This window comes from Periplaneta americana, chromosome 14 (genome assembly GCF_040183065.1).
Source record: "Periplaneta americana isolate PAMFEO1 chromosome 14, P.americana_PAMFEO1_priV1, whole genome shotgun sequence".
Lineage (NCBI taxonomy): Eukaryota > Metazoa > Arthropoda > Insecta > Blattodea > Blattidae > Periplaneta > Periplaneta americana.
In genome coordinates this window covers 135598990-135625012 of record NC_091130.1, presented here as the reverse complement: position 1 = coordinate 135625012, position 26023 = coordinate 135598990, and the positions used below count along the sequence as shown (strand labels likewise).

At 38.1% G+C, this 26023-nt stretch overlaps 1 protein-coding gene across 6 annotated transcripts in view; it reads right to left on the bottom strand.

Annotated features, from left to right (window-relative positions):
- The window catches only part of Ntan1 (N-terminal amidohydrolase 1), a 624645-nt gene that overhangs the window by 227886 nt on the left and 370736 nt on the right, over window positions 1-26023 (bottom strand). For 5 of the 6 annotated variants that reach the window (XM_069846121.1, XM_069846125.1, XM_069846123.1 and 2 more), the window contains one exon: window positions 13438-13776. The gene's annotated coding sequence lies outside the window, so the exon portion shown is untranslated. Of the gene's footprint in view, window positions 1-13437; window positions 13777-16860; window positions 17033-26023 lie in introns of those variants that run through there. The other variant, XM_069846126.1, reaches the window with a different exon arrangement.

The following is a 26023-nucleotide window of genomic DNA, read 5'->3' as shown; positions in this document are numbered from 1 at the left end:
ATAACATATTGCAGTAATAACATTGGCATCTGGAATCTTGTTGATTTTTTCACGGCTTCCTTAATGTTACTTGTATCAGGAATCCAATGTTTCGTGGAGTAGTAGACTTTACTTAATTTTTGCAAATATTTAAAAACCATAATTAACAGTGCAATTCAGGTGAAATTGCAGTGGTAAGTTTCCAATTTATAATTATTACGATGTTAAACGTCTCTAAAAATAATATGTTAAAAGCCTAAAGCAGTAAAATGAATGTCGCGCTTAAGCGGTAAGAAGAGGGAAATTGTTATGTGTGTTACGTTGGGAATACTGAATGTGGTATTTCACACTTACCGCATATTGGTTCTGTGCGGAAAACAAGCAAATACGCACGATTTCGCAAAAGTATATTTATATTAAGTACTCGTACGAAAGGTTGCGCTCAATTAGTTTTTTTAGCTGAGATATAAAAAAATGAATTTCACTCAATTTTTGCAGACAATGGTGTATCTCCCCTCGTAAGTATGTGCAAATATTGTTTTTATATATGTTACTGTTAAAGCCCGAAATCCGTCAAAATCAGTTTCAACTAGTAAAAACTAGTTTGAGCAAATATAGATAGATAGAAAGCTAGTTTCCGTAAGGTCTAGATTTAGTGACAGGTCTGGTTTGGTTTGTTAGGATTTTACTAAACAAAAGTCTAAACAAACCAAACTTAACCTGGTGCATACTGATTCTAGACATTACGAAAACTCGATCTTCATGTACGCTTATGAAAACTTGCTTTCTATCTATCTATATTCGCTTTTTACTAGTTGAAACTGGTTTTAACGGATTTCGGGTTTTAACGGTAACATACCCATACATGGTGATTCACGAGGATTTACCGTCCCTTACGCAGCTTAATTCGGAAGACATACTGTGCAAAAAATGTCAATAAACATTTTTCCCGAACTCAATATTTTCAGAATTACTTTAATTTGAAGTTGTGTGTAACATATTATTCTTGAGTTTTAAGGGTAAAAGAATATTACAGATAAAGAATGAAGTATTATGGAGTATCATTTCTTTAATTAGCTAGTATTCTGAAGCTCAAAATGTGTTGTGAATTCCATAGTTGCTTCATACAATTTTTTTTTCGATTAACTACAAAATTATATTTTCTTACTCATTTATCACAATTGTTACAAACCACGCCACTCTTGTAAATTCCTCAAGACTGTACATTAGGATGTATAATTAAACTGTAAAGAATCAAGTTCATAAAGCCGTATGATTTGTAACATTTTTTTGTGATAAGGACGTAATAATGAAATCATTTTTAGTTAAAAGTTGAAAAATAAAATCTGTACAAAGCAATTAACAACACATTTTTAGCTTCAGAACACTAGCCAATTAAAGAAATGACACTTCTGAATATTTCATTCTCTATTTGTAATATTTTTTATCCTTAAAACTGAAGAAAAAAAGTATCTTACTAACAACTTCAAATTAATAGAACTTCGAAAATATTGAAATTAGGACACATGTTTGTATAACATTTTTTTGCTCAGAATGTCTTCAGAAATAAGCTCCATAAGGGACAGTAAATCCTCGTGAATCACCCTGCATATAAAGAAATTAATAATTACTTGGCTGTAACCAAACGGTACCTTATACGGCAGCTATTCCTTTTTGGGTTTGTTTCTCTCTCTCTTTCTCTGTCCTAGAGCGTCAATAAACTTATAAGTTGTAACAATAATCTGTTTCTCGAGCAAAAAATCAGTCCGCACGTTGTAAATTCAATTTACAAGGCCTGTCAACAATAGCGGTAAGTACAGGGATACCATTTTATTTTTACTAATATTTCTAATATTAACCTGGCTATACCTTTGGATTAAGGGATGAGAACCTGAAAAACCGTTTGCTACCCCCTTCCACGACTGGAGTTCGATGATACTGGCGTAAAATACAAACAAACCACATTACTAGTTATAGGAGGGAACAAAAGTAGTTCATCCATTTATGTAAACCAGGAAATATCGCGATTTTGAGTTTGATAATTTTCATTAGGTTTTTGTTTAATGAAAACACAGTACTGTATTAACATTAAGCGTTTTTACTCAAGAAATGAGCTATCCATTCGGACGTATTAATTATGAAGTGTATATTATACTGTCTACAGCACATTAGCATATAATTTAGAGAATGAAGTTAAATTGAAAAATAATCATAATATGGATATTTAAACACATTTTTGAAAATGGTGGCCGTTTATTTCGACACAGGCTTCAGTTATTTTGTGCATATTATCGCACTATAGACTACTGCACCTAATTCCAGTTACTGTCTATCAGTTAGCAGTTTCCGCCTTATACTCTATAAAAGAGTACCTTACGTACTGTAAATTCAATCTTCACTTCTGCCCGATCCGAATAGATAAAATTACTCAGACATTCTATCTTACTGTCCGTCCAAGTGGTTATGTAGCAGGGTCGTAGAAAGGGGGGAAATCACGTGACAGTTAATTAATTAACGAGGTCCTTTTATTTAAGTTATTTTAAACAGTTGTATAATACCATAGCCCTCTCTAGTCATTACCCGGTCCACACTACGTGGCAACGTCGGACAGCATGTTAGTTGCCGTCTATCCTGCTGCATAGCTGTTAAATGCGAGAAAAGCAGTAGGCTACATCGGTTTTTTATTTCAAAGGAAAAGTAATGACTTCCTGAATATTTAGTGAGTTCTCTAAACATTATGCGATGCACCCTATTATTATCAGTTATGACACACGATGCTCATGTATTTGTTGTAAGATATCTTTACATATTTCTGCTGAACCTGGCCCTGTAAGTTGTTTTACCGCAACAAGTCTTATTAATTTTCACCTTTTTAAAATTACCAAAATGCAGCACTAATTAGAAAAGTTTCCGGTACAGCACTTTTCGCGAGATAATGTGTTTTATTTGCAGCAATCCCAAACAATCGTCCATTTTTGTAGTTTACAGTTCATTTTACTTGAATCTGATATACTTGAATCTTCACAATATGTTCACTCTCTGAATACTGCCTAAATGTTTCAAGAACTGTTTATTCTCAGATATTGAAGGAGATACTTTCAACAATGAGGAAAGTTTTCTCAGATAGGCTATCGAGGGTGCGGTAATGACAAGATGAAGTTCAGTCTAATCATATCCTATCACTTAGCATTCCGGATATAAATTAAAAAAGAGTTTATAATTATTGAGCATACATCGTACTGTCGCCCTGAGTGGCGCAGTTGGTATAGCGCAGGCCTTCTATGCCCGAGGTTGCGAGATCGATCCCGGGCCAGGTCGATGACATTTAAGTGTGCTTAAATGCGACAGGCTCATGTCACTAGACTTACTGGCATGTTAAAGAACTCCTGCGGGACAAAATTTTGGCACACCGGCGACGCTGATATAACCTCGGCAGTTGCAAGCATCGTTAAATAAAACATAATTTAATTTACATCGTACTTAGGTTTTTTCGTAAATATTAGATCAAACTTATTATATAACACATCAAACTTTTTAAGCTGCTTTCATCACAGTTCTCATCGTTTTCAGCAACAATTTCAAACTTTTTAGCGAGGCAGTAATTTGAGATACAAGAGTGCTTTTATTATTGGTATCTGGTGAAACGTAGCAATCACAAAAATCTATTAGAGATGGAAGCTGACTTCATTCTGTGAGCAAAGAATTTCTATAGCTATTAGCAAGTTAGAGGCTGTCCATATAAAAACTTCATTCGGTAGACGTCCACCATTCATGTGCATTTCTCACTAAAATCTATTCTAATGCTAACAACCATTTTAGGAGCATTAGTTACTTCTAGTTCATACACTGTTCAACAAGATTCGTTTTTAAATAGTGACCCGTATTTTTTAGATAGTTTCTTTGATACATTTTCCAAAGAAATACGAAAATAATACACACGATTTTCTTTGTCTGCCTTTCTCCTTTCGGTTTTAAGGCGATTGTCAATTTCTTCTCTCCTCTGTTAAGGATTTTTCCATTTGGTCCACTCACACCGCTTAGATGTGAAGGAAAATTTGGGAAAACATTCGGAATTGAACGATCACGTTTATGAAAATTCGTCTTTTCGTCTTGTCGCTGTATTTCTCAACAAAGCTGAAGTCACTTTTCCTGAAAATGTTCCTTTCATACCACAGATCTGTTGATTGGTGACCAGTCTGCCCGTGGAACCCAAGGAATACATTTATTGCGTAGTTTGGGATCTCTAGGAAACCAGAAACTACTTACAATATTATCCTTCTGCTTTTATTGTCTTATCGTAGTTACATAAGCAGCTCGGCACTACACATAGACTACCTACATCTATCTGTCAAGGTTATGAAAAGTTTATGTTATCACAGACATGATAGCAATGGAAATATAGGCGCAAATGTACAAGCGAGGACAGCGCCTTACACTTAAACACATTGTACATTGCTGACCTGATAGGACGGGCTGCGGCGTTGCCACATTTACCACGGCCGGGCCATGACTAGAGAGGGCTATGATAATACTCGTATTACGTACACGTCCAATTCCTAACAGAAATTAATGTTTTCAGAAAAGAGCTAAGACAGCCCAGCCACTAGCCTTTACAGAAGGGCGAGTAGAAGCGAATGGAGGAAACCGGGATGCGATGTAAGCAAACGGACGGCAGTACCTGTGCGAAAATATGATTCAATATTGAAAGCTCGTCACTGGAAAACGCGAACATATTTCTGGAACGTACTATACTCACTAATTCAGTACTGCTTACTATGACCGCATGCGGCCTTGGTTCTGTGTGGAGAACAGTTGGAAGTTTACTAGTAGAGGGGTTGGGAGTGATGTACATAAAAATTTGAGGTACAACTAATATTGAAGTAAAAATAAAATGATGTCTCTGTACAACAAAAAACATGACCCTGCAAGAAGTACTTAATTTCTTTCTTTACATTTAAATAAGCTGAATTACTATTTCTCATCTTAAAAATCTATACTGGAAATCTTCAGCACATCGAAAGCGTTACTTACTTACTTACAAATGGCTTTTAAGGAACCCGAAGGTTCATTGCCGCCCTCACATAAGCCCGCCATCGGTCCCTATCCTGAGAAAGATTAATCCAGTCTCTATCATCATATCCCACCTCCCTCAAATCCATTTTAATATTATCCTCCCATCTACGTCTCGGCCTACCCAAAGGGCTTTTTCCCTCCAGTCTCCCAACTAACACTCTATATGCATTTCTGGATTCGCCCATACGTGCTACATGCCCTGCCCATCTCAAACGTCTGGATTTAATGTTCCTAATTATGTCAGGTGAAAAATACAATGCGTGCAGTTCTGTGTTGTGTAACTTTCTCCATTCTCCTGTAACTTCATCCCTCTTAGCCCCAAATATTTTCCTAAGCACCTTATTCTCAAACACCCTTAACCTATGTTCCTCTCTCAGAGTGAGAGTCCAAGTTTTACAACCGTACAGAACAACCGGTAATATAACTGTTTTATAAATTCTAACTTTCAGATTTTTTGACAGCAGACTGGATGATAGAAGCTTCTCAACCGAATAATAACACGCATTTCCCATATTTATTATGCGTTTAATTTCCTCCCGAGTGTCATTTATATTTGTTACTGTTGCTCCAAGATATTTGAATTTTTCCACCCCTTCGAAGGATAAATCTCCAATTTTTATATTTCCATTTCGTACAATATTCTGGTCACGAGACATAATCATATACATTGTCTTTTCGGGATTTACTTCCAAACCGATCGCTTTACTTGCTTCAAGTAAAATTTCCGTGTTTTCCCTAATCGTTTCGAAAGCGTTACTGAAAGGAATAAAAAAGAAGAAAACTTATCGAATTAAGGCAAGGGATCCCACGAAGCGGGCGCATTAACAGAAGACAGTATCCCGTGACGGTTGTCTTTTACGGAGAGTGTACTCGTCGGTTATGACTGTTGACCCGATGCCAGGAAGCTTTCTAAAACTGCTCCTTTTGAACATTTAACGGCAGATATCCGTGACATCATTGCATAATTCTGTCAAGCCAATGAGTTATAACTGCTGTCATTCTAACAGGGGATTAAAGTTTTACCACATAGCAGATAGAGTAAAAAAAGAAAAGGACACATTGCAGCCTACAGTGAAATACACAAGCGATCTAGACATAAATACAACTGTGTGTAACGGGTCTGTCGCATACGTTAGTTTCCTATGACGTCTGAAGTTAAATGAAAAATGAATGAAGCAGACAATTGAAGTGACGACGCTAGCTATCAGTAGCAGTGTAAGCTTATATGAATCGCTACTTCTTTCTTACAAGCCTCAAAAATGTAGCGCAAACTTCCGGAGTGGGAAACTGATTCCAAGAGAGATACAGTATATTGTATTTATAATAATCTGCCATTTAACAGCAAGTTCCTTTAACAATTCAGGCATAATAAATAACGTATTTAACCAAAGAATAATCTTCACTATGCCACACACGTATTACGACTAAAGAAAGTAAGAGAGGCATTACGCAAGAATCAACAAAGGTGGCATTCAGTGGCGCCAACTTTTTAAAAACATTGGGTGGGCTCAAACATTTGATTATAATTTCCCAAAAGAATCTCATAAATTCTCCCTTTAATGATAATATTTTTCGTAATATTGATGTGACTACAGATAGTATAGGCCTATACAATATACTGTAGAATGCTAAAAATAACAAAATGGAGATCTAAGCAGTGGCGTAGCATGAAATTTTGAGCAGGGGAAGCTAACTCAAGTTGTCTTTCATGTACATATGAGAAAACGTATTACAAAAATATAGTCTTAAAATAAATAGTAGTCAATGTCAAGCCGGCAGTCCGAAGATTGGTTGGAACCTCGTAAGTAACACCAATAAGGCATGACCTCAAACGGTACGCAGTAAAATATGATTTCATGGTTTACACATATCTCTAACAAATAGTCACGGTCATTTGTTTTTTAAATCGCACTTTTGTTCGTAAGTCAGTCTTGATAATAGAATTGTCCTAAAAATTCAAATAAACTGGTGTCAGGAGCTGTTATTTCACTCATTATTTATTATATCAGCCACAATGCATACTAACACTTCAACTGAACACATCTCACGAAAGGAATAACTCAGAAACTAAATTATTTGCAATGTCGAAGCTAGCTTCTTGCGAGCCTTGCGACCAGGGTAGTTTAATTAGAAAGGGATGGAAAATCTGCGGAGTGGATTACACAGAAGAATGAATGAAAGAAACCAGTCTGCTTGGAAGCTGGTGTGTGCAGGCTTCATGTTTACTGCTGCATCACGAATCATCCTGAGCTGCCGCATCACAATATTTTATTAAATTTAATAAATAATTCTGTTCATAAACTGCAGGTTTAATATGAAATTATTATTAACTGGGGAAGCTGAGCTTTTTAGCTTACATTGACGCTACGCCACTGGATATAAGAACTATTTTGTAATGTATGTGCAGTAGAGCGTCTCGTTTAGGCAGAGTGGAAACGTAAACAAAGTGTGTCGGGAGAGGACGAGCCGTACGACAAACACGAGGGATGCACAAGGTTTTACTTACAACATTTATGGAGAAGCATTAATTGAAATTATATTTTCAAAAAAAAAAAAAAAAAAAAAAAAAAAAAAAAAAAAAAAAAACACAAATTGCATAACGTTATCATATACATAATTTAACATACATGCAATTGTAACGTTGAAATAATTCAATATAACAAATCAAATTTAGCTACTTAATGATGTTACTTTCAAGCAGCATTTTTTACGGTTATGAATTTCATTCCCTGTATGACTAACATAATATCACCGTCTTCTGGAGCCGAATTAACAAAACTACAGCATATTGGTCTGAAGTGACAACACTATTTCCTAAACATAATGACAGTACTATCTGTTTCTATGCATCTGAAGTCTGATTAGTGTAGTAGCTAATCGGCTATGTATGCAATGGAGGGGGAAAGCAACTGGTCAATCTACCCCATTATCTCCTGGCCTAGTTGCCTCATAAATGGTGTCTTGTTGAGATCACTTGTGAGGTTCAGACTTGTCTTCGGACACTTGACTAAACAACAATACAATAAAACAGGTAAGACTTATTAACTGACTTCCTAAAATTCTATTTCACTAATGTCAGCTTCACCAAAACGTTTGAACGGAGCCGCCATTTTCAGCAAATAACGATCACAAAGCATGTTTTATAGTACCGTAAAGAATTTGCATTTTTGAAAAGTTGGCAAAAAAAAAAAAGAAACAAACGCTAGGGAAGTGATAAAATTCTAGCGATAAACAGCCATGACTGGTTGAAACACGTCTTTCGTACCATTTTCCTGGTCAAAAGTAATATGACGTAGTAAAAGTGTAATAGTCAATAAAAAAAACAAGGAAAATGTAGGTAGATCTCTGAAGACTACTGGATTTCTTACGTGAAACTCCAACCGCTCAACACGTGGTCTGAATTATAAGTGACATGATATTAATAATATGTAGACTATTATTATATTTTGTTCAGAGCATTTTGTAATTTCAAATTGAGTCTATCAAACTATCGTTACTTTAAGTAGGCCTTAATTATTTTTCTTAAAATAGATCCAACTTTGAAAGCTTGTTGCGTAAGATGGTCTCACAAACACTGCATACAAACGATTCTACATTAATATTAATGACGTGCTTTGTGGAGAGCTAGTGCCATGTACAATACTACTTCAATGTAATCTGCTGTTCTGGAGTTCAAACCAAGCTGATGTCGTATGTGGTGACAGAATGTCATAGGCTTACATCTGCAGTAACGAAATGACTAGCAATAGAAATTAATATGAACTGATATGGCTTGCAATACCTCTATATTCGTAGGTATTTAATTCAATGTATTTCGAACTGGTGAATTTATGAAATATAAGTGAGGAAAAAAATAGTAATTTACGTTAGACAAGTCTACTATTTGTAGAAGGAAAGTCAGTAGTATACCTATTTCTTTTCTTTAATTTAACAGTTAGGAATATTTGACATGGAATTTTTATGGAAAAATACATACGAAAAATAGATTGTGACAATAAATAATAAAGGACAGACGAAAAGGAAGGCAAAGAAATATGAAAAATTAGTGTCATAAGGGCGGCACATCATAATTTCTCAGTACACTTTCTACTAGTTTCGCAATAATTCAGTTCTTTTTGTCACGTTGCGAATGATTTTACTATTTGTAGACTACTTATTTTTTTAACTACGTATTATTCGAAAAACAGACATTTATGACAATATTACGCGAATTATTATAAGTCAAATATTTTATTTTAATATTTATATAGCCTGCACAATGAAAGAGTGGTTCAAGAGACACTAAAGATGACGTGACATAGCGTTGAAACGGGCCGTCTGTCGAAGGTATATGCCTTTTTTTTTTAAACAATTTTACACTTTTTGAACGTAAGACTAAGTAAATTTTATGAATAAAAGAGCATTAGGTTGATCAATCTGTTATATGTGATCAGGGGTGACATCTATGATCCACGAATAACGGCAAGTTAAGGACCCTACCATTACGCATAAAACAATATCATTACACATAAAACAAAACTTTTTGGCATTTATTAAGGGATATTGTTAATCGAACAGCCAAAGTGTGGGCTTTTCGCATCCGAGATTAAATTCCGTCGTGTACAAGTGGAATCTGTGATGAACAAAGGCAGTGCTGAGAGTTGTTTTTCTCTATGTTCTCCATTTTTCTCTCCCATTCCACCATTAACTATCAACAAAATTAAATATAAAGCCATACCCTAACTGCCATTGTGGTGTACTGCGCTAGACGCAGCAAACAACTTTTACCAATTTCACTACGCTGCCATCTAGCGACTGCAAAAGAATCACGTTAAAACCCTGGAGCTTGCAGCAGTACTTCCATCTAGTGGTCCTTATAAAAAAAACTGATTTTCTATAGTGGAGATTCTAGTAGTTGTTCTCTTTTATATGTTGTCATTTCATAACATGGGAATGACCAATCTGATACATTATGTGATCAGTAGAGATGAACAACGAGCGAGAATGCAAGACTAACAGCGCCCGCAAAGCCGAAAACCAGCACGACAGAATTGCCTGTCGTTGACTGCTTGTAATCAAACGTTCAAAACATCGGGACTTAGGGTGTGATCAACTCTCGAACGTCAAGCAGCCTTGAATCGTCACAGTTGTTTATATCAGACTGAACTTTTATCTCTTTTGGCAACTGTTATAGCTTATATATATAAACAATCAAGTAGCCTATTTGAAACATCACCTCTACCTTTGAGTGTAGTAATCCGTTCTCCAATCATTATTTAATTACTAGGCTCTATTAAAAGAATAGGATTTTTTTTCGTATGTTTGAGATCAAGTGTACAATCTAAAGCAAAAAAATTTAACCCTATGTTTTATGTTTCTTAGAAATTCAAATTTATTTGAGAATTTTGTTTTATTTATATAACCCATAAACGGGCTCTCAAGTGTTGTCGGAAAAATTCACCATTAAAACGGGACACACTCAAGGACTGGAAAACGCGAATTCGATTATGCGCACTGTTCAAAACATACAGAGGTGAGCCTGCCTGGAGAGAAATAAAAAATGGGTTGCAGCCGCCAAATTACTCTTCAAGAAACGACCACTCATATAAATTGAGGGAAAGAAGGCAGAGGACGGACACTGGAAAGTTTTCTTTTCTCAATCGTACTATCAGGGACTGGAATGCTTTACCTGCAGACTTACTAAAGGCTTTACCAACAACCAAAAATGTATTTAAAAATAGGCTTAAGGACTTTACTAATAGACGGCAATTATACATAGTATTTAAAGGGTGTAAATGATATGTTGTTATTGAAATGTTGTATCAGTGAAGTGTGTAGTGTAAGTGAAACGTGTTCCTGTCAGTGAAGCTTTATAGTTTATAGTGGCAGTGCAAGTATTTGAACAGTGAAATGTTTTTGAAGTGTTAGTGAAATCAGGATAGAATCAGTGAAATGTATCGTAGTTCCAGTGCAGTGAGTGAGTTGACAGCGAAATGAGTGTAATATTGAAAGGTACTTGGGCAGATATGAACATATCATACTCGTGGGTTTTAGTTCGATCTTAGTTTTAAGATACAAATTAGATTTATTTCAAATGTTATTTTAAGTGATCGTTTCATTTAATTTAGGATATTCCCTGTTATTATTATTATTACTATTATTATTATTAATTGTATTTTTAATTAATAAGTTTATTATTGTCATTATTGAGTGTAATTAGTTACCACTGTCACTGGGTATATACCCATTGCAGTGTGAATAAATACATACATAGGTAATATTTGATAGTAGAACAAGAACATTTTGATAACTGTGATACTATTTTCTTTTGCCTTTTTTGTATCAATTAAACATCTCTAATGTTATTTATTTCAATGATGTATGTTATTCAAAGTTACTAAATCTTTTCACGTCGACCAAATGCTATTTCGAGAATGATGAGCGAGACTCGAAACGCACGAGAGTTATGAGACGAGACTCGAAAGACAAATGCAACGAACACAGCGAGCGAGAGCGGGAGTTTGCTTTGTTCATCTCTAGTGATCAGGGATGTCACTAGTGCCGAGAAGCTAGACCATTTATTTCGTCAGAAATTACCCAGAATGCACGACAGGCCGTGAGTGTACATTGTAATAGCAATGAAATATGAAGATATGTTGGAATGTCATAGGGGAACAGGAGTGCCCGGAGAAAACCTGCGTTGCTTGGACCATGGGTTTGTCCAATATAAATTATAAATTTAGTGTAGATGGACCGGCATTTTAACCCAGGCAATCGTAAGATATGAAGTCTCTAATGTTTAAAATAGGGCTACTTTGACGTATCTTTTCGAATTTAGTAAATGGTTTAAAAAGCTGAGATGTAAAGATATTCCAAAGACCAAAAGGATACATTTCAAAAGCTATAATAGTGATGGAGTTTCAAACCATTACGGAGTTACTTTGTTTAGTATTGAGTGAGTTTCACTTTCACATAGTTGACATTTAGCGATTCTCCAATGTAACAGCAAAATTGCATACATAAGCTCATACACACATAAACAAAACTATAAACGTAAATGTGTATTTTTTGCTAATGTAATGGCTATTAATGCCTGGGTTCAGAGAAATAGGACTCCTTGTTTTCATAATCTCGGCACTATAAAAGGTCAGCTACCTTTCCAAGAGATATGTTCTCATTTTTCATTTAACAAGTGACCAATTAGAGTCATACTAGTTCTAAGAGCTATGGTGAATATAAGAATACTGGTGGCTTGTGCAGAAAATGCTGAAAACTAAGTTCATTAGACGTTCAAATACACATTTTTCAGATTTATTTTCAATGAAGAATACCAGACATTCTGAAAGTTATTTGCTTCCATAATAATGAAAGATACTCTCTCTCGAGCCAATACTGAAGAGAACCACGCATATAAATATCTACACCACACCGCCATTAAATATATAAAAAAGACTCAATCTCACTTGATTAATAATTATAAAAATATTTGATTTTTAATAATATTATCTTACGTAAGTTTTTTATAGCTTTCAGTAACATATACTATATATACTATATAGCAGCCACTCAGTAAAATATAGAAATCAAAATCTAATTTAAGTTGTTCTCTACATCTACTTATATAACCCCAAAACGTTTCACTTTCATATCGTCAATATAGCATTAATATGTATAATTAATGAATAATGAAAAATAGTCACATCATGGCATTAACTACAATAATATTTCATTTCTAATGGTAATAATGTCATCAAACCACCTCAAGTTTTGTAGTTTTTAATATCCAATACACAACTGTACCCAGAAAATTACACACCACAGAATCGAACCTGTCAATATTTTTAGTAAGTTAAGTTTTAATAACCAATTTAATTTGAGCTCTAAATATGTCAGCATTCTTGCAGATCATGGCCTTCGTGTAATATTGTTTACTATAGAGTGTGTTTTGTTTCATTCTGAAAAGCAACACGGCCGACTTGATGCTCGCTTCGCTTCTCCTTTACAAAAACAGCGAAGGTTATATCAAGTCGGCCGTGAATGCTATTAGCTAGTTCTCAAAACTGACGACAGATGGATTTTGGAAAATAGGAAAATTATGTTTAAAAATTGACATTTCACTGAAAACTACTATTTTTCCGAAAAACTTTGAGTTCCAAGCTTCAAAATGAGGGGTCATTTATTAAAATTCGTCCAGCCGTTTTCCCGAAATTTCCATTACCAGTTCAAATTATATATATATAGATTTGCTTTCGTCAGTATTCTCTCGCACTCTTACGCTCAACAGCTGGCCAACTCGGTTCAATTCAGCCTCAAAGTTGTAGGTACAAAGAGGTAATACATGAAACTATTACTAATATCATTCATTCTAAGTATGTTATCTTTTAGCATGCGATTTTGTGTACTTACTTTTCTCTTCCAGTCTCAATTCGTGAATTCTTCAAAACGTTCAGCCAGTCGAATAAAATCCACTACACTTCACTCAAAGTATTAATAGATATATTTGTGAAAGTTTACAGTTCTATAAGCACGCACCGCAAGCAACTCTGATAAACTTCTACGTAGTCTTGTAAACAGTTCATATCCATAATTCACACAACAGCATTTTCATATGGACCAGCTGTAGAACTGAAGTGTCCACAATTGGAGTAAGTGCACGCCTCTGAAGTGGAATTATGTTCTTCTCCGGCCCGGCTATGGACTTCTATTTGCGAACCACTGCACAACCCAGCTAATTCTGGCGAAATACTGAAAAAGATCAGAGATGTACAAAATGTGAGCGTAATTCAAAACTACATTATATTAAGTATTTTTTTTTTATTTATCAGAGCTTCCTCAAATTAGAGGCTGCCATTAGACAAAGCATACAAAACAATACAAGAACAAATAGATGATGAGAGCTAAAAGAGTAAGAAAAAAGGCAAACAAATACACAAACAAACAATGGCAGTTTACAGAAGAAAAAAAATTCAAGTAAAGAATCAATGAAAGCTAAGAAGGAAAAAGAAAAATGATAATGGTGCGTCAATTTTTTCCATACACTGAATTAGAGTCCATATACGTGGTTCCGTAAAAGTTTGACAGACTCTCTAATTATGAGGAGGGCCAGTTCATTCAGAAAAGATTTGTGCAGTCCTAGGGTCTTACAGAATTGAGAAGAGAAGTTGGGTATCGTTCCTCTTGCTCCAAACATCAATCCCGTAACACTGATATCGTGAAGTTGGTATTTATCTTTATAATACGGGATGGTTGGAACGTAGATTGCTCGTTTCTCCTCATGTACGTCTTCGGGCTGTCCTTTGTACGTTTCAAACCTGATGGTGGGGTCGATTATCATACCCTGAGACAGGGATTCGCTAATGGCGATGTCAATTCGTCTGTTACTGCCATTGTCGGCGGTTCCGTGGACTTCTTCATAGACGGTGATTTTAGTTTTCTAAGGGCATCGGCCAATTTAGTTCTAATTGCATGGTGCCTATGTATACGCAATGTTTCGCCATAAGGGCAGGCTCCCAGGACATGTCCAAGGGTTTCTAACTCACTGAGGCATCGCCTGCAGTGGTTGACCTGAGACCTACCGGGAATGGCTCTTACAGCGCTTATGTTGGCAGTCATCTTGATAGCCTCCTTCCATTCACCGCTAGTCATTCCATCGGGCTTAGTTATCCATTAGTTAGAGGGAGTGAATTTACTGTAAAAAATAACGCCTTTTCTCTTTTGAGGTAAGTTGCACCATGCGTTGTACTCTCGCTGGCGTAATTCGGTCCTAATTTTTCTGGTGTTTATTACTCCACTCGTAGAAGTTAGGTGTTCAGTTTCATCGGTTTGAAGGTTGTTCAAACAATGTTTAGCTTCCTCCATTAGACATCTACTATCACCACCATATGGTATTATATGAAAAGTGTTTCTGGCCACATCTCTAACACTTAACATTTTAATAAAGTCTGTACAGAAAAGAAATTAGTTCTTAAAAGTTTGTTCCATGTCAACGTTCTGAACAACACTACTTTCGAAATAGCTTTGAAACCACAGACCTTACCAAGCAGCTCTTGGGTCCGTCTATGGTGCTTACAAGCAAACATTCTGATGGTGGCAGATAAATTAACTTTTTTTCCTTTCATGATGTTACTAGTGTCAAAAGAAGTGTTTATACAAATTTTAACCACTCGACTGCAATTACAACGGCCGTAAACATAAGTTCGTCAGGAGTGTTTAACAGAAAGAAAACACAATTTCATTGGAAAAATTTATTGGAACAGACACAGTAATTGTTGAGCTATTTTTCAACATATTCACCACCGGAATTGAGACATTTGTCTTATCATGGGATCGAGAGAGAGGTGCAGACGGCTGTCAAACGCTAGTTCCGATGCCACAAGGATACAAGGATACAAAAATTGATCCCATTGTATGATAAATATCACAATTCCAGTGGGGGATAGGTCTATGTTGACAGCGTAAAAATTGATGTATCTGCATCAATAAATCTTTCCATGCAATTGTGTTTTTTTTCTGTAAATGGCCCCAGGAAAAATAACTCTTTTATCTGCCCCCATGAGAATGTTTGCTTGTTAGCAGAGATTTTGAAGGGCTTGTAGTATATGTGATAATGACGAATCAACTACAGAATAAGATGAAATATGGAAGCGAAATTTACCCCACAATAATTTGGTAACATTGCATTATGCAGAGAAAACTTGGTCGCGAAAAAAAAAAAAAATCCTGATTCACACGAAATGCTGAACATTGGTGTAAAAGTGATAAATTTAATCGAGTGCATTGAACTCCCGTTTTTTTTAATACGAGCAACAAGACCACTTTTCTAACCTGCAAAACTTTATTCGCATCTTTAGAAATTAACATGAATTTAAAAAATATCCTCTCCCTTTGTATGTTCTGGTGATTTTTTTCCAACTTAAAATTTAATCAGCAGTAGCATATTTCTTAACATCAAAATGGCGAACATATTACGAGGCGCATCCAGAAAGTAAGTTTCCCGATTTTTTTCCCATTGAAAGTAAACGTAATTAGCCGTGTCAATTGCGCATGCGTAACAGATCTATGACGTATCAATCATATGCCAGCCGGACAGGTCCCGCCTGGTGCCAGTAGCGTGGCAGCAGTGGTCCGAAATGGAAGCTCTTATTCCTTCTCCCGCCGCCGCATGCGCCAATTGAAATTCGTCGGCAGCTCTGCCAGGTCTATGGGCCGAACATCATGAGTAAGGAGATGGTGCGTCGCTGGTGTAGGCAGTTTTCCGAAGGTCGTCAAAGTGTCCATGATGAAGAGCGCAGTGGGCGACCGTCCCTCATCAATGATGATCGTGTTGAGCTGGTGCGGCAGTGCATCATGGAGAACCGTCGCTTCACGATTACGGAGCTGAGCAGCCATTTTCCGAAGATATCGCGATCCTTTTTGCATGAGATTGTCACCAAGCACCTGCTGTTCAAAGAAGTGGGTGCCGAAAAACCTGACACCCGAACACAAAATGCAACGTTTAGGAGCAGCACTGACATTTCTGCAACGGTATCACGATGACGGCGAGGAGTTCCTCGACAGGACCGTCACGGGCGATGAGATTTGGATTTCGCACTTCACCCCGGAAACCAAGCAGCAGTCAATGCATTGGCGGCATAGTGGATCTCCGGTCAGGACGAAATTCAAACAGACGCTGTCGGTACGGAAAGTGATGTGCACGGTGTTCTGGGACAGGAAGGGCATTCTGCTCACTGACTTCCTTCCAAGAGGTGAAACAGTGACCGCTGACCGTTACTGTGAAACAATGCAAAAATTGCGACGTGCCATTCAAAACAAGATGCGTGGAATGCTTACTGCAGGTGTTGTGCTCCTCCATGACAATGCTCGTCCACATACGGCTCGGCGCACAGCAGCTGTTTTGACGGAATTTGGCTGGGAGTTGTTTGATCATCCACCCTACAGTCCTGATCTTGCTCCCAGCGATTTTCACGTTTTCTTGCACCTCAAGAAATTCCTGTCCCTCGGTGAGGTTTTGGCAACGACGAAGAGCTGAAGACGTCTGTCACACGCTGGTTCCATTCACAGGCGACAGAGGGATACAAAAGTTGATCCCACGATACGACAAGTGTCTCAATTCTGATGGTGGCTATGTTGAAAAATAGCTGAAACATTGCTGTACCTGTTGCCAATAAATGTTTTCCTGAAAGTGCGTGTTCTTTTTTTTTTAAATAGGGAAACTTACTTTCTTGATGCACCTCGTATGTAACTCGTCAGACACATCCACTGATTTATCAATTTGAATCCCAAATATTTTGTCCAGTTTAATGTTTTCTATTATTTGCTCAACAACATCTTTTGTCATGTCATAAATTCTACGTCCTACAATGATTTTCATTAACTCTGATCACTCATGAAACGTATATGCTTATTTTAAATTTTACGTACCTCCCCGGTTGAATACCACTTCATTTCATTCATTATATCTAAGCTAGTAACAAAAAGTAAAGTGAATAAATACTCTTTAAAATACATAACATGACATCTAACTATAAATCTCACTTTCCTTAAAAGCGGAAGAATTAATCTCAGAATTTAATTTACTTTTCCTTTTTCTCCCCTCATTTAATATGAAAAGAGTCGTTAAGAAAGTAATATGAAGAACATTACAGTTGAAGTTTAAGTTGGAGTCCTAGCTTCAATTTAATTTGTGGCATTGCGTTGTACATAAATATCCGTAAGTGGGTACATCCTGTGTCTTAACGCAAAAAACAATCTATAACGTTCATCGTATGCAGGAAACAAACCGCTCGAGTCTGGTACTGGGCTATTTCCTTTGCACAATATAAGAAAATCAAGTCTCTAACTTCAATATTACATAATCTAAATGGAATTCTTAGTAATTGATCGGTTTATCTATTTTAAAGAGACTAAACGCAAAATTGTTTCTACCTCAAAATGTAGAACTTCTCGTAATTTGCTTGCCACTTAAGTTTGATAACAGTTAAGGAATAACGATTGGACCTACCGAAATTCCATGGTGGTGTGGTCAGCACGGGTTCAGTACAGAGAAAGGACAACGACAAGAAAAGGGATAGATAACCAGTTTCAAGAGATGGAGGATAAATCTCCGTTTCATTGTCTAAGATCCAGTTCTGTTCCTTTAAATTTGTAGATACACGGTCTTACTAATAAACCGTGTATAGTTTTTATACGAGACTTATGCAGCGTTGAGACAGAAAACGTTACTAATAAACCATGCATAAGCAATGGATGTATAAACAATCTGTAACTATATAATGGGAATTGCTTTGCAGTAGTTATATACACGAAACCTCTTGTTTAAGCGTTGTATATAGAGAAAAAATGGCCGCCCTTCTAACAGCTGTTCGTATCGACTGTCATTTTATGATGATAGATGCCTTGTAACAACACAAGAACACACCAAAGAGCACAGAATAAGTAGAATATTATTGCTGTAGCTTGTTCTCTTTGACCAAAATATAGTGTGGTAATCGATATGAGCCAGTTGTACTATCGATTCTTAACACGGCACACTAGAGCGCTCTACCGGATGAAATAGAGAATCTCAGATATTCTATTACCTTTCGTAATGAAGTAATGACGAAGCTATGACGTAGCTGTGTAACAGTTATACTGTTATACACGACGTATGTAGTGATTATTAGTAAAGAATTTACACACGACTTATAAACGAGCTACTCATTGTATAAGTATAAGAGAGTTAAACGTCTGTATATAGAGTTTTTATTAGTAAGACCGACAGTATATATTTTTGGGTCAGGAAAAAAAATGTACCGCACGAGCTAGCGGCGTTGTAGAGGGTTAACCTTGCATTCGGGAGGTCCGGGGTTCGATCCCAGGGGCTGGCAATCCTGAGGTTTTTCATGGTTTCCTCAGTTATTTCCAGGCAAATGCCGGTATTGTACCTCCTTAAAGTCCGGCCATGGACGCCGATCCTTCCCTTTCATATGTGTGAGTGAATGCTGTGTAATGTCTTAAATGTTTGTGTTGTATCGGAGGTGGCCCTGGCATTGAGCTGATCCCTCATCCGGGGAGGCCCTCCATGTCCGTGTGTGGTCAAAAAGTAAGTATGTGATCAAATAGATTAATTCCTCTCCAGACAGGTCGCGGCCCTGTAAAGCCCGTGCGGCGTGGGTCGTATAAATTAACCTAAAATGGAGAGGTTACACTAAGGTAAAGAAAGAAAGAAAGAAAGAAAGAAAGAAAGAAAGAAAGAAAGAAAGGAAGAAAGAAAGAAATGTAAATAATTCAACTATAAATATGTATTAGCAAAAATAGTTTCTAAATGGAAAATCAAACCAATTTTGTGATATGTAAACAAAGACTAGTCGTATAGGTAGACCGTACGTACTAACGCTAACCTTGCCAATATTTTCCCAATCAATTACAATTTAAGGTTAATTAAATGGAAAACCAGAATAAATCAAATATTAATTTGTACCTCCAACACCCCAGACTTATCACTAGACTTCCTTTAAAGACACCAGAATTTCAGCATGTCGCTAAATGATATTTTTCGGTACCAAACGGCTTAATAAAACACCAGATCTGGTGACAAAATCATAAAATTGACAACAGTTGTGACGCACAAGCTCGCAGTTCGGGTCTTATCTCGAGGTATTCGCGTTTTCTAATATTAGACATCAACATCATTCCGTACAATCTCCATTCCATTACTTTCCATACATTCTCCTAACGCCAAAGTGCGGAGGAAGCTAGCCTGGACACCAGTGGGATAGCCTGTTCGAAACCTGGATAATCAGCGAATTTTTAACGTACAGACCGATTATTTAGTCCTGACAGTTCGGCGACGCGAAAGAGGGGAAGTAATAGGAGTAGTGGGGAGAGCTCCGGAGTAGAGATACGGGCGAGCGGTCGGTAAAGGAATGCAGTACAGCTTAACTGTACTAGACACATACCGCTCCACCGCACGCATGACATCCGATCGCTCCGAAGGCAAGCGAGAGACTAACCCAAACACCCCTTGGCGTAACTAAATGGACTCGCCTGACCCAGGCGCACATTGCCGGCGACTGTCAGGACTAAATAATCGTACTGTAATTAGCTGGTGTGAGGTGGGAATGAGTATAGCTGGGAGTGAACGGTACAGTTCACTCGAACGTGCGCTACGTTGGTACGTTCTCCCCCTTCATGATGATGATGATGATAATATAATAATAATAATAATAATAATAATAATAATAATAATAATCATAATAATAATAATAATAATAATAATAATATTCTAAAGCCACCATGAGCGTATTTAGAAAAGAAACGTAAGTAGGTATTTTGTAAGGACAATTTCGTTTAAATATAAGCCTATGATTTAAATCTACGATATACCAGTAATATACAATAAAGGGCACTTTGCTATTAATTTGTTTAATTTATTGGGTTATTTTACGACGCTATATCAACATCTAAGTTATTTAGCGTCTGAATGAAAAGAAAGTGATAATGCCGGTGAAATGAGTCCGGGGTCCAGCATCGAAAGTTACCCAGCATTTGCTCGTATTAGATTGAGGGAAAACCCCGAAAAATACCTCTACTAGGTAACTTGCCCCGACCGGGATTCGAACCCGGGCCACCTAGTTTCGCGGACAGACGCGCTGACCGTTACTCCACAGGTGTGGACACTTTGCTATTAATATCCAGTAACTTAAAGTTCTATCCATAGAGGATCTTTTATACCCACAGAGAAGTGTAGACTAGACTTAATATGTTTTTGTCTATGCGGATGACGTGAATATTAGGGAAAACACGGGAATCTTACTGGAAGCAAGTAAAGAGATAGGTTTGGAAGTAAATCCCGAAAAGACAAATATATGATTATCTCGTGACCATACCATACTACGATATTGAAATGTAAAAATTAGAAATTTATCTTTTGAACAGGTGGAAAAATTAAAAAATCTTGGAGTAACAGTAACAAATATAAATTACACTCGGGAAGAAATTAAATGCCTGTTATTATTCAGTTCAGAATTTTTTGTCTTCCAGTCTGCTCTCAAAAAACCTGAAAGTTAGAATTTATAAAACAGTTTTACCGGTTGTTCTGTATGGTTGTGAAACTTGGACTCTCACTTTGAGAGAGGAACAGAGGTTAAGGGTATTTGAGAATGAAGTGCTTAGGAAAATATTTGGGGCTAAGCGGGATGAAGTTACAGGAGAATGGAGAAAGTTACACAACGCAGAACTGCACGCATTGTATTCTTCACCTGACTTAAATTAGGAACATTAAATCCAGACGTTTGAGATGGGCAGGGCATGTAGCACGTATGGGCGAATCCAGAAATGCATATAGAGTGTTAAGGCCGAAGGAAAAAAAGACCTTTGGGAAAGTCGAGACGTAGAATTTTTTATTTTATTTTATTGCGTTATTTTACGACGCTGTATCAACATCTCAGGTTATTATCGTCTGAATGAAATGAAGGTGATAATGCCGGTGAAATGAGACCGGGGTCCAACACAGAAAGTTACCCAGCATTTGCTCGTATTGTGTTGAGGGAAAACCCCGGAAAAAACCTCAACCAGGTAACTTGTCCCGACCGGGATTCGAACCCGGGCCACCTGGTTTCGCCGCCAGACGTGTTGACCGTTACTCCACAGGTGTGGACCGGAGACGTAGATGGGAGGATAATATTAAAATGGATTTGAGGTAGTGGGATATGATGATAGAGAGTGGATTAATCTTGCACAGGATAGGGACCGATGGCGGGGTTATGTGAGGGCGGCAATGAACCTCCGGGTTCCTAAAAACCGTAAGTAACAGACACGCGGTGGAACTCCTGCAACATGAGGTATGATAGAGACTGGGCTTCTGTCTATATCAATACCTAAGTTTTACTTAAAGTACATAAATATTCACACAGAGACCGAATTAAAACCAAAACCCTGGTTCTCAGGCAATGTTAAGAAAGCGAAATTCTGCCTTTACGTACTGTACGATCGTCATGACTTACAGTTAATTTAAAGCAAAAGATGATCGTATGTATTTCCAATATTACTCAAGTCGTAGCTCACAGGGCTTCTATTTACAAATTCAATGCAATTCGGTTCGATTCTCAGCAGAGGATGGGAATTATCATCCTCGCATTGCATGTATCCCTTGTTTTCTGTTTGCGTTACTTTGTCTCAAGCAGTGATCTTAAACCATGCTGACTACACGATCAAGGGGAGAATTCGCCTTTAATAAATGTGTATGCTGGCTCACAATCCTCGAAGGAACGTGACAAAAGATTCAAGCTTTCGAAGCACATAACGATGATTTTTATTTTATTTTATTGGGTTATTTTACGACGCTGTATCAACATCTAAGTTATTTAGTGTCTGAATGATATGAAGGTGATAATGCCGGTGAAATGAGTCCGGAGTCCAGCACCTAAAGTTACCCAGCATTTGCTCGTATTGGGTTGAAGGAAAACCCCGGAAAAAACCTCAACCAGGTAACTTGCCCCCACCGGGATTCGAACCCGGGCCACCTGGTTTCGCGGCCAGACGCGCTGTCCGTTACTCCACAGGTGTGGACCATAACGATGATGATCACGTTAAAGTGTTAATAATATTGCAGGCTAAACTGTGTAGCTAATTCGTCGTCTTTGTATAAACCTTAGCACGCTGGTTATCTATACTAATAATAAATCTGTAGCCGAAATTTTTCTGGTAATTTTCGATTTTCCAAAAATAATTGGTCCTAACATATATAATTAACCACCCTGAAACCGAAAATCGCTTCTTTTGAAATTTTTGTTTGTCTGTCTGTCTGTATGTTTGTTACCTTTTCACGCGATAATGGCTGAACGGATTTCGATGAAAATTGGAATATAAATTAAGTTCGTTGTAACTTAGATTTTAGGCTATATGGCATTCAAAATACATTACTTAAAAGGGGAGTTATAAGGGGGACTGAATTAAATAAATCGAAATATCTCGCTTATTATTGATTTTTGTGAAAAATGTTACATAACAAAAGTTTCTTTAAAAACAATTTGCGATAAGTTTTATTCCTTGAACAATTTTGATAGGACTGATATTTAATGAGATAAATGAGTTTTAAAATTAAAATAACTGCCATCTAAGGCCGTGTAATGAATTAAAAAACAAATGACTTTGTCTGTATGGGGCCTTGGACAGCAACAATCGAAAGCAATGAAAGATAGCCTAACAGAGAATATTTATTTTGATGTACCGAAGTACATATGATATTTCCATGCAGATATTCTGCGTCATCAGATGATGAAAGAGAGATGGAACGGAGAAAAATTCTCTCCGGCGCCGGGATTTGAACCCGGGTTTTCAGCTCTACGTGCTGATGCTTTATCCACTAAGCCACGCCGGATACAATCCCGACGCCGTTTAGAATCGTCTCAGATTAAGCTCCATCTCTTGGGTTCCCTCTGGTGGCCGCCCTCTGCACTGCGTCATAGATGTCTATGCACGCAGGACCGAAGTCCATACATGTGTAGAGGTGCACTCAGATGAGTGACTGATTGGCCGGGGTCCGACGGTATGGGCGCCGTCTTTTAAATCACAAAGTGATTTATTACGCATATCATATTTATTTTGATGTACCGAAGTACATATGATATTTCCATGCAGATATTCTGCGTCATCAGATGATGAAAGAGAGATGGAACGGAGAAAAATTCTCTCCGGCGCCGGGATTTGAACCCGGGTTTTCAGCTCTACGTGCTGATGCTTTATCCACTAAGCCACGCCGGATACAATCCCGACGCCGTTTAGAATCGTCTCAGATTAAGCTCCATCTCTTGGGTTCCCTCTGGTGGCCGCCCTCTGCACTGCGTCATAGATGTCTATGCACGCAGGACCGAAGTCCATACATGTGTAGAGGTGCACTCAGATGAGTGACTGATTGGCCGGGGTCCGACGGTATGGGCGCCGTCTTTTAAATCACAAAGTGATTTATTACGCATATCATATTTATTTTGATGTACCGAAGTACATATGATATTTCCATGCAGATATTCTGCGTCATCAGATGATGAAAGAGAGATGGAACGGAGAAAAATTCTCTCCGGCGCCGGGATTTGAACCCGGGTTTTCAGCTCTACGTGCTGATGCTTTATCCACTAAGCCACGCCGGATACAATCCCGACGCCGTTTAGAATCGTCTCAGATTAAGCTCCATCTCTTGGGTTCCCTCTGGTGGCCGCCCTCTGCACTGCGTCATAGATGTCTATGCACGCAGGACCGAAGTCCATACATGTGTAGAGGTGCACTCAGATGAGTGACTGATTGGCCGGGGTCCGACGGTATGGGCGCCGTCTTTTAAATCACAAAGTGATTTATTACGCATATCATATTTATTTTGATGTACCGAAGTACATATGATATTTCCATGCAGATATTCTGCGTCATCAGATGATGAAAGAGAGATGGAACGGAGAAAAATTCTCTCCGGCGCCGGGATTTGAACCCGGGTTTTCAGCTCTACGTGCTGATGCTTTATCCACTAAGCCACGCCGGATACAATCCCGACGCCGTTTAGAATCGTCTCAGATTAAGCTCCATCTCTTGGGTTCCCTCTGGTGGCCGCCCTCTGCACTGCGTCATAGATGTCTATGCACGCAGGACCGAAGTCCATACATGTGTAGAGGTGCACTCAGATGAGTGACTGATTGGCCGGGGTCCGACGGTATGGGCGCCGTCTTTTAAATCACAAAGTGATTTATTACGCATATCATATTTATTTTGATGTACCGAAGTACATATGATATTTCCATGCAGATATTCTGCGTCATCAGATGATGAAAGAGAGATGGAACGGAGAAAAATTCTCTCCGGCGCCGGGATTTGAACCCGGGTTTTCAGCTCTACGTGCTGATGCTTTATCCACTAAGCCACGCCGGATACAATCCCGACGCCGTTTAGAATCGTCTCAGATTAAGCTCCATCTCTTGGGTTCCCTCTGGTGGCCGCCCTCTGCACTGCGTCATAGATGTCTATGCACGCAGGACCGAAGTCCATACATGTGTAGAGGTGCACTCAGATGAGTGACTGATTGGCCGGGGTCCGACGGTATGGGCGCCGTCTTTTAAATCACAAAGTGATTTATTACGCATATCATATTTATTTTGATGTACCGAAGTACATATGATATTTCCATGCAGATATTCTGCGTCATCAGATGATGAAAGAGAGATGGAACGGAGAAAAATTCTCTCCGGCGCCGGGATTTGAACCCGGGTTTTCAGCTCTACGTGCTGATGCTTTATCCACTAAGCCACGCCGGATACAATCCCGACGCCGTTTAGAATCGTCTCCGTTCCATCTCTCTTTCATCATCTGATGACGCAGAATATCTGCATGGAAATATCATATGTACTTCGGTACATCAAAATAAATATGATATGCGTAATAAATCACTTTGTGATTTAAAAGACGGCGCCCATACCGTCGGACCCCGGCCAATCAGTCACTCATCTGAGTGCACCTCTACACATGTATGGACTTCGGTCCTGCGTGCATAGACATCTATGACGCAGTGCAGAGGGCGGCCACCAGAGGGAACCCAAGAGATGGAGCTTAATCTGAGACGATTCTAAACGGCGTCGGGATTGTATCCGGCGTGGCTTAGTGGATAAAGCATCAGCACGTAGAGCTGAAAACCCGGGTTCAAATCCCGGCGCCGGAGAGAATTTTTCTCCGTTCCATCTCTCTTTCATCATCTGATGACGCAGAATATCTGCATGGAAATATCATATGTACTTCGGTACATCAAAATAAATATGATATGCGTAATAAATCACTTTGTGATTTAAAAGACGGCGCCCATACCGTCGGACCCCGGCCAATCAGTCACTCATCTGAGTGCACCTCTACACATGTATGGACTTCGGTCCTGCGTGCATAGACATCTATGACGCAGTGCAGAGGGCGGCCACCAGAGGGAACCCAAGAGATGGAGCTTAATCTGAGACGATTCTAAACGGCGTCGGGATTGTATCCGGCG